Source organism: Larus michahellis, chromosome 4 (assembly GCF_964199755.1).
Source record: "Larus michahellis chromosome 4, bLarMic1.1, whole genome shotgun sequence".
Lineage (NCBI taxonomy): Eukaryota > Metazoa > Chordata > Aves > Charadriiformes > Laridae > Larus > Larus michahellis.
In genome coordinates this window covers 84,652,033-84,665,515 of record NC_133899.1, presented here as the reverse complement: position 1 = coordinate 84,665,515, position 13,483 = coordinate 84,652,033, and positions in this window count along the sequence as shown.

The following is a 13,483-nucleotide window of genomic DNA, read 5'->3' as shown; positions in this document are numbered from 1 at the left end:
GTATGAATTAAAAACATAAGTACTGTACATTAAGATGGGAAATTAAATAATTCCTTTTTTTTTGCTTTATATCCAAGAAATGTAAAGAACAGTCACATTGGGCTTGTTAATTAGCATATTGTATCTTTCTGTGTCTGTAGAAAGAAAGATGCTACAATTCCTGATCCGTTGTATGAGGCTCTGAATCCTACAGCACAGTCAATATTAGTCTTGCAAATTATTGGAGTAAGTAGAGATGTTTCTAGAAACAGCAAAGTAGGGAAGCAAAATGACAGTGGCTGGATATCCACTTCACCTTTGTACAAAGAAAAAGACAGAGAGGAATTTCTCTTGTAATCAAAAAATCATCACTTTGCATCCTCTCTCATTGACCAAGGCACTCCATCTAGCTCTGCTTTTTGTCTTTTCTGGGACAGGCACAAATACTTTGTTTTCTCACTGGTTCTTATTTTTGACCTGGCAAAATTCACTTTTGCTTTATGTTATTGAGAAACATTGAACTAGCTCTGAAAATAACATTACTTGATTCCTGTAAAGTTATTTCTCAATTGGGGTTAAAAGAGTATAATGTTTTTCTGTTAAATATTTACATATATTAATTTTAAGAATATTATTGTTATTAATTTGAGGCTTAATACTTATTCGAATGTATTTTCCCTTCTTTTTCAAGATATTTAAATAATGTCATGATGTATCGTATGCAACAAAAATAAGATATTGTTCTGGTTTTTATTCTGAATTTCACATTTTGATCCGTTAAGTTGAACTGTACTAAGCCTCTGTTCTCTATGTGTCTCAATATAGCTAATCTGATTAACATGTATTTCTAGATATTCTTGTTAGGATCAGTTACATATTAAGTTCAAAACAAGAAATCTGGTTCAAAAAACTTTGTAGCTATTTAAACAAAGATAGGTGATTAATGCTAGTTCTCTTCCCTCAAAGTTCAGCTTTGCAAAGGTTATTTATGGGATTAATTAATCAGCAATATACTATTTGCCACAGCTCTGCCATAAAAATAAACTTCTTAAAAGCTCCAAAGATCTCAAAAAGAGCACAGAATGCTTGTGGAGAAACCTCAGTCTGAACGTATAGCCTGATCTTATTTTCAAGTCATCTTTCTGGTCTTCTAAAAAAGAATGTACATGTCCATTGTACAGTAAGTTCTGTCCTAGTTTCTATGGTTTGAAAATGAATCAACATGCAGTTCAGGGTGTCAAATCAACTATTAAATTGAGTTGTTCAAAGGTTTTAATTGAGAGGAAAATTTAGATTACAGTTAAAGTGTATCAGCTAACTGGACTCTTCATTTTTCCTGGACAGTACTTCAGATATCTTCAAGCTCTTTGCTTGATAGCATACTGCAGTGCACGCAATTGAAATGAAAAGCATTTGTAATTAGTATGAAACATTCCTGAGTACTGGAGAAGCTTTAATATTAATATTTTTTGCTATGTACTTCACAGGTTTTAATCTGATAGCAAGGGTTTGTTACAGAATCATGTGTGCTTTCTTTATGAAGTGCACATTAAATCTGTGCATACACTGGATTCTTGTTAAGGCATTCCATAAACAAAGACATCTTTGGTCTATATAGAATTATTTTGAATTTTAATTTGCTATACCTTCTTCTTGATAAAATCATTAATATTGTACACTTTTTATGAGTAGCAATCAACAGTGACATTCTGGCCTGTAAGAGAGGACAGAAACCTGTCACAATCCTGTCATGCATTGAGATCGTGCTTTTATTCTAAAATGGCTTAAATTTTCATGCAAAATTGTGAGCGTTAGTATCAGAATGAATTTATTTCCTCAGATCCATTAAGGAGCTAAGGGTCTTGCAAGGTCTTAGCAGAATAGCTTGGGCTCAAGATACTGATTGTTCAAGCCTTTAGTTCTTCCTTCTTTCATCTTCATGTAATGAGAGTCACCATTATTCCTACAGTTTTACCAGACTTTTGGGGGCTTAAACAGTGTTTGTTCTGTTAGCTTTTTCTAATGTAGCTAGGAAAAGGCTTTGTGCGTCGAGCAGAGTAATAAATGCATTCAGTGAAAAGAATGAAGCAGAAGAGCAAAGAATATAATAGATAAGTAGAACAGTGCATGTAATTGTCAGTTGTTGATTCCCCTCATATGGAGACTGTGCTACGTGATAGTGAAGGTAAAAATCAGTTAAATGCTTAGTCTGATAAAATTCCTATTAGCAGAATCTCAAAACTCTGGATCAACAGGGATACCAGGGCTTGAAGGTAGGGAAAGATGAAGAGAGGAGAGGGAAATTCCTTTCAAAAGGCTGTAGTTCCTCAGAGTATCCTGGTTATTAGTCTGTACCACTGTGTTTCTATTTCTTCCTCTTCCTGTTGATCCCCGTAAAATCACGGAAGACTCTCACAGGAATTTCTGATGACTATGAATTGCTATTGCACTTCTGCATTCTACGATTTAGGTAGTTGCCTTCCACAAAACAAGAACTTTGATCAGAAACTTGCTTTTGTTTTTACTTCAGCAATTGTACCTGATGAAATAAAAGCTGATCCACAAAACTCATGTTCTTTATATTTTCCCACAGGTGACTGGTAACAGGTAAAGAATGACTTCTAAGGGCTCTGACACATGAAAAAATCTGCATCTCTCTAGTCCTTGGTGTTTCTGCCAGAAAGCAGTTTTCTGCTTTTGCTTCTGTAGGATCATGCCCTTCCCAGATTGTTACTGATGAGAAAATGCACTTGTGGCTATATTTGAAAACTGTGCTGTCACCCTAATTAACCATTACAGGGAGTAACCAATGCCAAGTTGCTCCTGCTGATGGGAATGAGAGGAGAGAAAAAGGGAGTGGAATTGGTGGGCGTAACTATTGAGTAACTGCACCTTCCTCCATATATTCATGAAGGAAAAAATAATTAATCTGAAAAAGAGCTGTTGGTGACAGTTGCTTTTGTATGGAAAACTGACCACCAGGGACATAAAAAATAAAACCAAGTACATGACACAAGCTTCGGGAGGTAGCCTTAAGTCCAGAACAAAGCTCTAATCAGCTATTAACACTTATGTAACTATTCTCCTAACCTTTGTGCTTCCAATATGGGAAAGACAAGTCTGTTTACCATCAAAGGAAATGAAATAATGTGTACCTAATATGCAAATATGCATGGTTTCCTGTTACAGTGAATTTCTCTTTTTTTTTAAATGTGCATGTGCGAGCAATAGTTTAAGTGGAAGTAAAAATTTCTCTTCTTGCTGTAATATTCATTACTACAAAGGCATAGTAATAAAATCATAAATTAAATAGCAATAATTTAAATAATCTACCTTTTTTTTTTTGTGTTGGTATTACCTGTCTTTTTCTTTCTCTCTGTCTTAAAAAAATATCTCTGAACTTTTGGTTATTCCCTTGCTATGGATGGATTTGCTACAGACAATTCTTTGGTAGGGAGCTGTATAAGTGGGTGGAACATCTTGGGCCAAAATAAATACAGATTGTAACATTACTATAAAGATATTCTGGCAGGATTAAAGACTTCAGTGGAATTGCTGTGAGTTTCCACCAATGTAAGTGAGATCAAAATCTTGATCTGAAACTGCTGAGAGGTTCTTTTCGCTAATGTGATGAAAGCTGTCAAGTGCAAAGGAGATTCTGTCAATTCATAGTGTGACTTCAATGCTGGCTATACACTATCAAAAGTTGTTTTCCTCAGTTATCAAACTGTTTTCTCATTTTTTCATCTTCAGACAGTAAAATAAATCTTGTTTTCTTCAATAACAAGAAAGAAAAAAATCTATCTCAAATACTGGTAATGCTTCCATAGTTTGTTCTTCAGTGTTTGTGCCAAACAAGAGCTTTAAAAACATGAGAGACAAAATTAGCAATTGTGTGGATCAAAAATCTTAGGAATTCGGAACTTCCAGACTTAACAGCATTAAAAATGCTTGTTTATTACCATGTAGAGCCTTTTTTATTTTCTAAATAAAGAAATGAAATGGTCATTAGTAGAGTTTATTTTAAGTGGTAACAATTTTCTGTGATCTTTTTTTCCTGTCAACTTATGTAGTATTTAATGGGGTTTGGTTTCTATGTCGTCTTTTTTCCTGACTGCAGAGACCTAAATCACTTATTGTCACTTTAGAGGTTTTATCTACTAAATACACAGGTGAACAAAACTAAAGATCCCTAAAATATCAAATTTCAATAGAAGAATAAAAAATTAATTAGAAAATATTTTTTATTAGATATTAATTAAAAATTACATTCCTTCAATCACTAGTTGAAAGCAAAACTTAACTGTTCTTTAGAAGTAGTTCACTGATATAACAAAGAGAAATTATTTTTATGTGAAATACATTCATTTAATTTTTGTTCCATGACACAGCTTTAAGAAGTAATTTAAGAAATGTTGCGAATGGGCAAGTTCATTAGCAAGTTCATTAGCCAAAGAGTTATTGACTGAATTAATTTTTAGCTCTCAAAATACTCTCTTGCATAGGTACCTGAAGCACACCTTAGCGATAGCGCAGCATCGCGTAGCTTGTTGTGCCAGTCTGTCTTGTCTGTTCTCTTGGTACTGGTGATATATATCAAGACCTACAGAGGTGTCTTCCCTCTTCCTTCAATTCACATATGAAGTCAATTTTCCCATGCTTGACTGCTGTTTTCTAGCATATAATACAGTTTTATAACAGCCAGCAATATTTCACGTATATTCCTCAATTTTTACAGCATTATATTTGAGCACTTTTCACATCTGATTTGTATACAAGGTAAAAACTTGTAAGATCTTTTTACTTGTTATTTCAGCTGATCATTAACTCGTTTTAAAGAGGTTTTTTTTCTGCTAAAGCTTTAGTATTCGCTTCCCTTCTAACAAATGTTCATTATTTTATTGTTCCTTACTTTTAAAAATATTCCTGTGTCTTTTCCACAGCTTGTTGAAGTAATTCGGATGCTTTTGGTTTTTTTCTCCAAATAAATGGCATTTGCCTGCCATTTTTCTAGTAAATACTTACATAAAAGTTTAGCACAGTCTCTTATCAATAGGCTGAAAGGGAAGGTAGGTTTCAGTTTATGAAGTGGTAATCGCTTTGTTGTCATTCAAGAGACAAAATGAATCATCGTTTTCTCTTAACTATATTAGTTGTAAGTTTTCTTCTTCCTGTTTTGATGTAAGAAAAACAGCATTTTCTGGGAAATGAAAGCTCTGTTAGCCAAAGAGAACCTGTTGTAGATGAGCTTCTAGTTCACAAATTTCTACCTAACTACTACTAGTTGGCTACTAATTATTATTACTAACTTGCTGTTGTTATACTAACAGAATATTTGAACTTATTGGCAGATGTCTTTCCAATTCTTGAACTTTTAACACCACAATTTAGAATGAGCTGCCATGCTTTGTGTTGGTTATATAAACAGATTAATTTTTTTTGCTTCATAATTCACTGATACAGTTGTGTGTGTTTATTCTTCTCATAAGGCCTAGACAACTGTTTTGACTATATTTTGGGTAATTACCTCAATTTTAATTTTTTTTGGTATTTCCAAATTTTAGAAACAACATGGCTGCAAAAATTTCCTGGTGTCAGTATCAAGGGTAAAGAAGAGAGTATTACGAATTTTCTTCTGCTATCTGAGCAATTCCTATGTCATTTCCCCATTTTGCAGATGCCACTTCATAAAATAAGATGTAGAATTAGAGACTCCAAGGAACAAATATTTCAGGGTAAGGCAGCAGCAAGAGAAGTGCACCAATCCGGAACAGCAATTTTAGGTGTTATTTAGTTGGTGGGATAAGGGAGCAGCCACTTCTGGTTCTGAAGGCCTGCTTGCCTGGAGCACGGAGATACCTTGTGAGGTGGAATGACGTAGGGGGACTTTCTCTAGCTAATTGGGGCTGCTGTCTGGCTCACCCCCAGCCCCCTGTCCATTGCAGGGCATCAAGCTCCCATATGTTCCTTTACTGGCAGAACATCACTGTTAACCCTTTTGGGAAAGCCTGCCTGGCTGCTCTACGTGGGCTTTATTTGCCTTGTAGCAAGTGCAGGAATGGTTTCATGAGCTTCAGGTGGGCTGGGTGAGTCAGGGTCTCACCCAGAATGGAAAGCATTCAACTACCCTGGGCTGATAGCAAGGTAACTCCCTTCTCATTGTGGATGTACCTTCATTACAAATTCAAAGACATAGGAGTGTATTGAAGGTCAGTCCTAACACTGTGTTTTAAAAATTTGGATAAAACTGTGTGCTACTGATGTCATAGATTTTTATCTGGAGTACATGTGCTGAGTATCTAAGTATGCATCTGGAGCTTTTTTAATTTCCTCTTACCGTTCATTATTAATTTCATATTTGTATTTTTTATTGTAATTGCTTGAAATTATTTATCCTGTATTTCTTATTACTATTTAAGTTCTGTATTGGAGGTGAATGATAGCAAAGTCCGAAGAGAATTTGATCTTTTGTTATGGGTGTTAAGTATTCAGGTAGACTGAATTAGTTCCTAGTCCCTCTAAACTTGAATCCCTCCAACTAGACAGGATGACTCTTCCATACAAATGTTGCATATTTTATCTATTTCTTTGGAGATCATGTATTCTGAGGATATTTTTGAGATATTTGTTGCAAATTTGAATAGAGCTGTGAACTCATGTGGTGTGATTTACCTTGTTTATTTTAAGTATGATATTCTAGAACTGGATGAGAAAGTGTTATCTCTTTTTGTTTAAAATGAGTCCTTGCTATTTATATGGAATCAATAAAAAACCCCATGATTATGTGATAAAAAAGAACAACTTCATTTTTGGGACTTCATTATTCTTTCTCTTTTTCAAGTTTTATTTAATGGAAGGTCATGCTTTTGTGTTGTTCTTTTTTATGGTTTTGTGTGTTCTGTTTTTGCGTCTTGGTTTGTGTTACTAGCTTCCTCTCCTTCTCTTATTTAAAAGAATAATTTATTCTTTTAAAAGTAGCTCTAGAAATTCTCTTGTCTAAGTTTGGAAATAATATTTATTTTTCATAAGACCGCTGCTTTTTAGTTAGGAAGTCAGTGATATATTAAAACAGATATTTAAAAAAGAAAATTGGCTTCTCTGCATTTGCTGCTTTTAATGAAGAAAAGTGGGTGAGATAGAAGACTGAGAAAACATGATTTCATAAGCCTTTGTGACCTGGGGGAGAGGCGGGGAGAGCGTGCTTCTTATCCAGTATCACTCCTGCTTTCTTGCAGCTGATCAATGTAACAGAGATATTTTTATATTCAAAACAATGGTGTAACCTAGATAAAATTACCTAATGATTACTTTGTTTTATTCTGTTGCGAATGAAAAATGGCAATATCTCTTCTTAGCCTCACGTTTGAAGTCCAGTGAAACCTCGTTTTCTTGATTCGGTGATCATGAACACCATTATTTCACATAGGCTGACAAAATACTTTGTCCTGGTGGAGTGCTAGCACTGACATGGTAGTTCTGCAGTACAGGTGGTGTAGCTTATTTCTGATAAAGCTCTTACAATAAGAAAGGTCAGTGCTGGCATGTAACAGGGCATCTAGACTTCGTTTTGGGTCCAGGCAAAGAACAAGTGGACTGTTTTTCTTGAATTAAATACGGGCTGTATTTAGGTATTGTGCTTTGCAATAAATCATGGACCTAGGCATATTGTAAAATAAGGGCCCTTCTCTGTCATTTGCAGGTGTTCTGTGCATATAATATCTGTATTTTAAGTATCAGGAAGGGCAGCATTGTATGTATTGGGAAACCTAAGTTCAGGATTTATTTTACGCTGTTCATGTTGGGTGGGTGGCAGGTACTGTCATTCATACTGTTAAGTAGAGCAGGTTTACATTGCTCTAACATGCAGAAGTGCAATTGAAAATGTGGAATCACAGTTGTTTTGCTGCTGCTTTCTTCGAAGAAAGAGCTGAGAGACAAATGCTTATGTTGTGCAGTAAAATAAAGGATGTGTCAAAAGCAGTCCGTGGTTATGTGGGGCGGTGGGGTGTGTTGGATTTTGTTCTTTGCTTGGTTTGGGGTTGTTTTTTCTTGGTCAGGAAACTGAAGTTTCTTGGTGCTGGCTTATTTCTCCCTGTTTGTGTTTTTTTAGTTCTAGGTCTTTTAAGAGGTTTCCACTGCATCTCTTGCAGCTGATATTCTGGCTATCTACTTTATGCCTCTTACCAAATTTCACTGAGTTACCTTTGAGCTACCTGCTGGAAGTGGTAGAATTTTTTTGTTGTTGTTTTATTTTGTTCTCTGTTTTATGCCAGTAAGCAGGGTAGGCAAAGGATTAGCTTTCTTAGACCCTTTTCTTACCTCTTCAGAGTTTTTGTATAAGTCAAGACTACCCTATGAAACTTCTGTGTGAGGGCTTAGCTGTATATACAGATATATATGGAAGTATTGTAATTTGATTGCATTTATATCATTCTTTCTCTCTCATTTGAAGACATTGCACCAATTTAAAGCTAAAGATGTTTTCTTATACCTATAGAACTACAGTAATAACTCTCAGGTTGTCAACTAAAATAGACAGACAGTAATTTTGCTATTTAGACCATATGCTCAGATATGATGTTGAGGGGATTTAGCCTAGGCCTCCTTGTTCACTGAATAGCCCACCTGCCCTTGATTTTCTGCCGTCTATCTGAGGAACGGTGCTTTCGAAAGAGTATAGTTCATGCATATGACAATACAATATGCAGGAGGTCTTTTGGGGCAACAGTATTACAATGTGAATGGGATTATCAGCTTGTGTTATGTGCAGCTGCTTTGCTCCACACCAAAACTTGAACTGGCAGGAAAAAAAAAAAATATAGAAGACTTTACATTCTTACAGTTTCCTCATGGAGGATTTAGGAGTTTATCACCCTCTAATGGGCAAGGTGTTAGCAATGGACATTGTGCCACAGGATCGTTACTACAGAAGTTGGGTTTCCTCCCTGCCACATTGTTGGAAGTATGAACTTGAAATAAATGGGCGCTGTGAATTGGCAGACATGTCATGCTTTGAAAAGACATGCTGAGTTATTTCATGGAGAAAATAGGAATCAATGATGGTGTGCCAAAACTTGTATCCAGCTCTGCTCTATGAGAGCTGTGAGCAGATGAACAGTGTTGTCTACTGGCTAGGTCCTTGAAATAAACACCACAAATTATCGACTTTTTATCTGTTTCTAAACAAATCACTATATACACTGTGCTATACTCTAACATTAAAGATGATGATGTGCAGCCTCATGCTAAGTGGGTATTCTAGCACAGTTATACCTTATTACTTTTCACTAGAAACGCTTGCATTCTGGAAGAGTGCTAAACAAGCATAGTAGGTTTTTTCACTTCATTCACAATCAAAAATGACTTAAACTCCCTGTGTAAGTGAACTCTCAAATTAAATACAATGAATGGTTTAGGAAAGCATCCAGGAAAGTGCCAGCAGCTCAACCATTATTCATGTTGTGGACTACTAAATGAGGAGTCTGAATCAAATTCTGCCCGTTCTGATCTGCTTTGTGAATACTGAGTTCCTGCCATTGTGTGGTAAATGAAAGCCACCACCACATATTACCTACCATTTCCTTTCATGCAGGTGACCTTCTTGGTTTGAAGGTTTTATTTATTTTTTTTTTTTTAAAGAAGAATAAGTATTCCAGTTGCATTTCCTGAGAAAATCAAGCTATTTAGTAGTTACTAAGTACAGATCAGCTTCTGTCAGTCAAGGTTAATTCTCATGCTGATGTCCTCTGTGGATAAGGTTGTTTTTGCTGCATTAGCAAGCTGAATCTGTATATTATCAACAGATGAATAAATGAGGCATAGAAGTGAATGCTGAATGTGTTCAAATCAAACTAATGCATAAAATCACAAGTGAAACATGGTATCTTAAAATTTGTCATTTTCTCTTTGTAATAAACATGGTTTAACTCTATCTCTCGATTTCTTGTGACAATGTTTGAAAGGCTGCATTATTGCTTCTGAAATTGCTATACACTGCTTTGTAATCTTCATATATTATAAATGGGTCATGAAATTCAGTAAGAGAAAACAAAAGGCAATGGGGCCCTGGATGGCAGTAATGCCTATAGATGTATCCAACAAGAAAAGATAGCTAGCCATCGCTGTAAAATCAGCACCCCTGACAGAACCAGCAATTTTTCCACTGAATTTAAAGGGATGTGGACAGGGTCCTTCAGATTCTGCTCATTTATCTCTATAATGGAAGGTTTTAAACCAGAATATGTAACATAGGTAATGCTGAGAAATAATCTTTGTAAAAGCCTCAATTGGATAACTTTTTTTCACTGTTAGATTTAACCAATATTATGAAACAAAAATTCTGCACATGGCCATGAACTTACAGACTTGAGCTCACCTGTCTTTGTATAATAGTCCCTAAATATTTTCGTATCTTCTGTCTTTCATGACAATAATGTCTTTGCTTTCCTGCAATTCATGGAAACAAAGATATTGGAGGGGGATTAGGATTATCCCCTCTTTATTATTGATTTATAATTTGATATCCAGCTCTACAGAGAGACTTGGATAGATTGGATTGATGGACCAACATTAACAGTATGAGCTTCAGCAAGGCCAAGTGCCGGGTTCTGCACTTGGGCCACAACAACCCCATGCATCGCTACAGGCTTGGGGCAGTGTGGCTGGAGAGCTGCCTGGCAGAAAAGGACCTGGGGGTTCTAATTGACAAGCGGCTGAACATGAGCCAGCAGTGTGCCCAGGTGGCCAAAAGGGCCAATGCCATCCTGGCTTGTATTAGAAATAGTGTGACCAGCAGAAGGAGGGAGGTGATTGTCCCCCGTACTCAGCACTGGTGAGGCCACACCTTGAGCATTGTGTCCAGTTCTGGGCACCTCAATATGAGAGAGATATCGAGGTGCTGGAACGAGTGCAGAGGAGGGCAACGAAGCTGGTGAAGGGTCTGCAGAATAAATCTTATGAAGAGCGATTGAAGGAGCTGGGACTGTTTAGTTTGAGGAAGAGGAGGCTGAGGGGAGACCTCATCACTCTCTACAACTACTTGAAAGGACATTGTGGAGAGGTTGGTGCTGGTCTCTTCTCACAGGTAATGAGCGATAGCACAAGAGGGAATGGGTTCAAGCTGCAGCAGGGTAGGTTTAGGCTGGACATTAGGAAAAAATTCTTCACAGAAAGAGTGGTCAGACACTGGAATAGGCTGCCCAGGGAGGTGGTGGAGTCACCATCCCTGAATGTGTTTAGGACTCGTTTAGATGTGGTGTTGGGGGATATGATGTAGGGGACAACTTTGTAGGGTGGGGTTGATGGTTGGACTCGATGATCACAAGGGTCTTTTCCAACCTGAATGATTCTATGATTCCATTCTCCTCTGATGAGTCAGGCAATTTGAAACTGTAAATAATTTACAAATAATTTATATTGATTTGTCTAATTCATTAGCATGAGTAAAGCCCATGTGACTGTTAAAATAACATTTTTAGTTGAAAGGGTAGAAGATGGTTTACATTCTGATTCTTACAGAGATAATGCTTAACGGACTGTGCTGGATGTGTTACGCTGAGTCTTTATTCCCATCTTATGGGAAGACGAGAAAAAAGCCATGCATAGCTATGGAGGGATTCATGTGGGGATTACTACTAGTGGCAATTAGACAGTAACAGATGTCGTGTGGAATGGCAATACAGGGAGATGCAAGAGGAGGGAGAAATAAAGTACTCCTTTAATTTTTATTTTGGGATGGAAATCTGCATCTATGAATCTTGTGTGGCTGTTCCAGAGCAGTAAAATATATAGTGAAACAATCCAGCAATATTGGAAGAGACAGCTTATTTCCTTTTGAGGCCTAGAAGTAGTGTTTGCCATAAAATGTAATGTTGATGATGATAAAAAAGAAAACAAAAATCTCAGGGCATCCATTCCTCAAAAGTCTGGGAAAACAGACTTATTTTCATTGTATGGAGGAGACTGGAAAAAATCTGGATTTCATTGGAGCATGTGTGAATGCAGTGCTGACAGCTATCTCTTGTACTGGAGAGTTTCCAGTTCAGATGTTTCCGCTCATCTAATTCAGTAGTATGTTTTGGAAAAAGCAAGAATGAGTCTGATCCTACGCTAGAGAGGAAAAATTCCCTCTGTCTTTGCCAGGCAGCTTAGCTCTTAAAGTGCTGCTTTCTTGTATTGCCTAAATGAAACTTACCTTGATGATTAGGCAGACACTTTGAATGGCCTTAACGTAAAGATTTGTGTAGACTGTGTAACCACAATTGAAAGTTGAAAGTACTGACTTGTGTAGGTGAGGCTTACTGAGCCATTACTTTTAAACTGTCTACTTTAATCACAATTGAAAAATAAACAAGTAATCATTTAAAGTATTTTTAAATCATTTCTATTAAAAAAAAAAAAACAACAAACAAACCACACCACCAAACTTTATATTTTGTTTCATTATGTTTCTGAAACTACGTCAGGTTCTGTCTATGCACTTAGTTTGGCAATGCAGTTAGTTTTGTTTAGTGCATTTATTTCAGTTGCCATTCTGCATGCTCACTGACTCATTATTTATATTAGAATAATGTTGTCCTCCAAGGGAAAACATTTTCCTGATGATTTGTGCCAAAGTATGTAACTGATAGTTTTTGATTGTTGTTTTAACAAACCAAATAAAAAGGGGTATAGACATCCATTTCTGGTTCTTATTACTTAAAGTAGCACACATTTATGGCAAACGCTACAGGTTCTGCAAGTCTTTTCAGAACTTATAGAAAATGTATGAAATCACGGGTACATGCACACATGGGTAACTTCTTAATAGACACTTAGACTTTGTTAAATTTTTGAAGACCTTTTTTTAAGTGAGAGTCACTTCAGGGAATAAGACTTACTAAGAAAAAGGAAATTTGTTTCTGTGTTTGTTTTAATTTGATTTTGAGATTTCTGTGTGTTGAGTAGCCTCAGAAAGGAAGACGTCAGGCTTTAGAGAATTTTTCAAGCCTATGCAGTCCATAAGTTTGTTTCTCCACTCTCTATAAGAGGTTCCTTTTTAAGAACTGTGACCCTTTATTTGCATGATGTCAGTATATTGAAGAACATTTGTATTAAGTGTAGTTTCTTCATAACATATATCCTACCTGTTTAGAAATGTATGTGTATATATAAATACGTATTTTTGCTATAAAACCATAGAAAACTTGAGCAAGAAATCTCCTAGGCAGAAATCTCTGGAAAAATAACTGTAAAAAGTGTTTTTGTTCTTTGTTATTGCTTATTCAAGTAGTATATCTATCTTATAGGTCATATTCATCTCCTAGTAAGTTAAGCACAAGAGGTGCGCAAGAGTTCATACCGCATTGCCTTTTAGGGAAAAATTCATTATTTGCCTTTTTTTTTCCTCAATATGGTGAACGCAGAGAAGAAGGAATAATTTGATATTTGAAGGCAGATCAGTTAAAATAATTAAATAAGCCACAAATATAACTGAAGTACTGCTCCAAAACTGGTTTATTTGTTT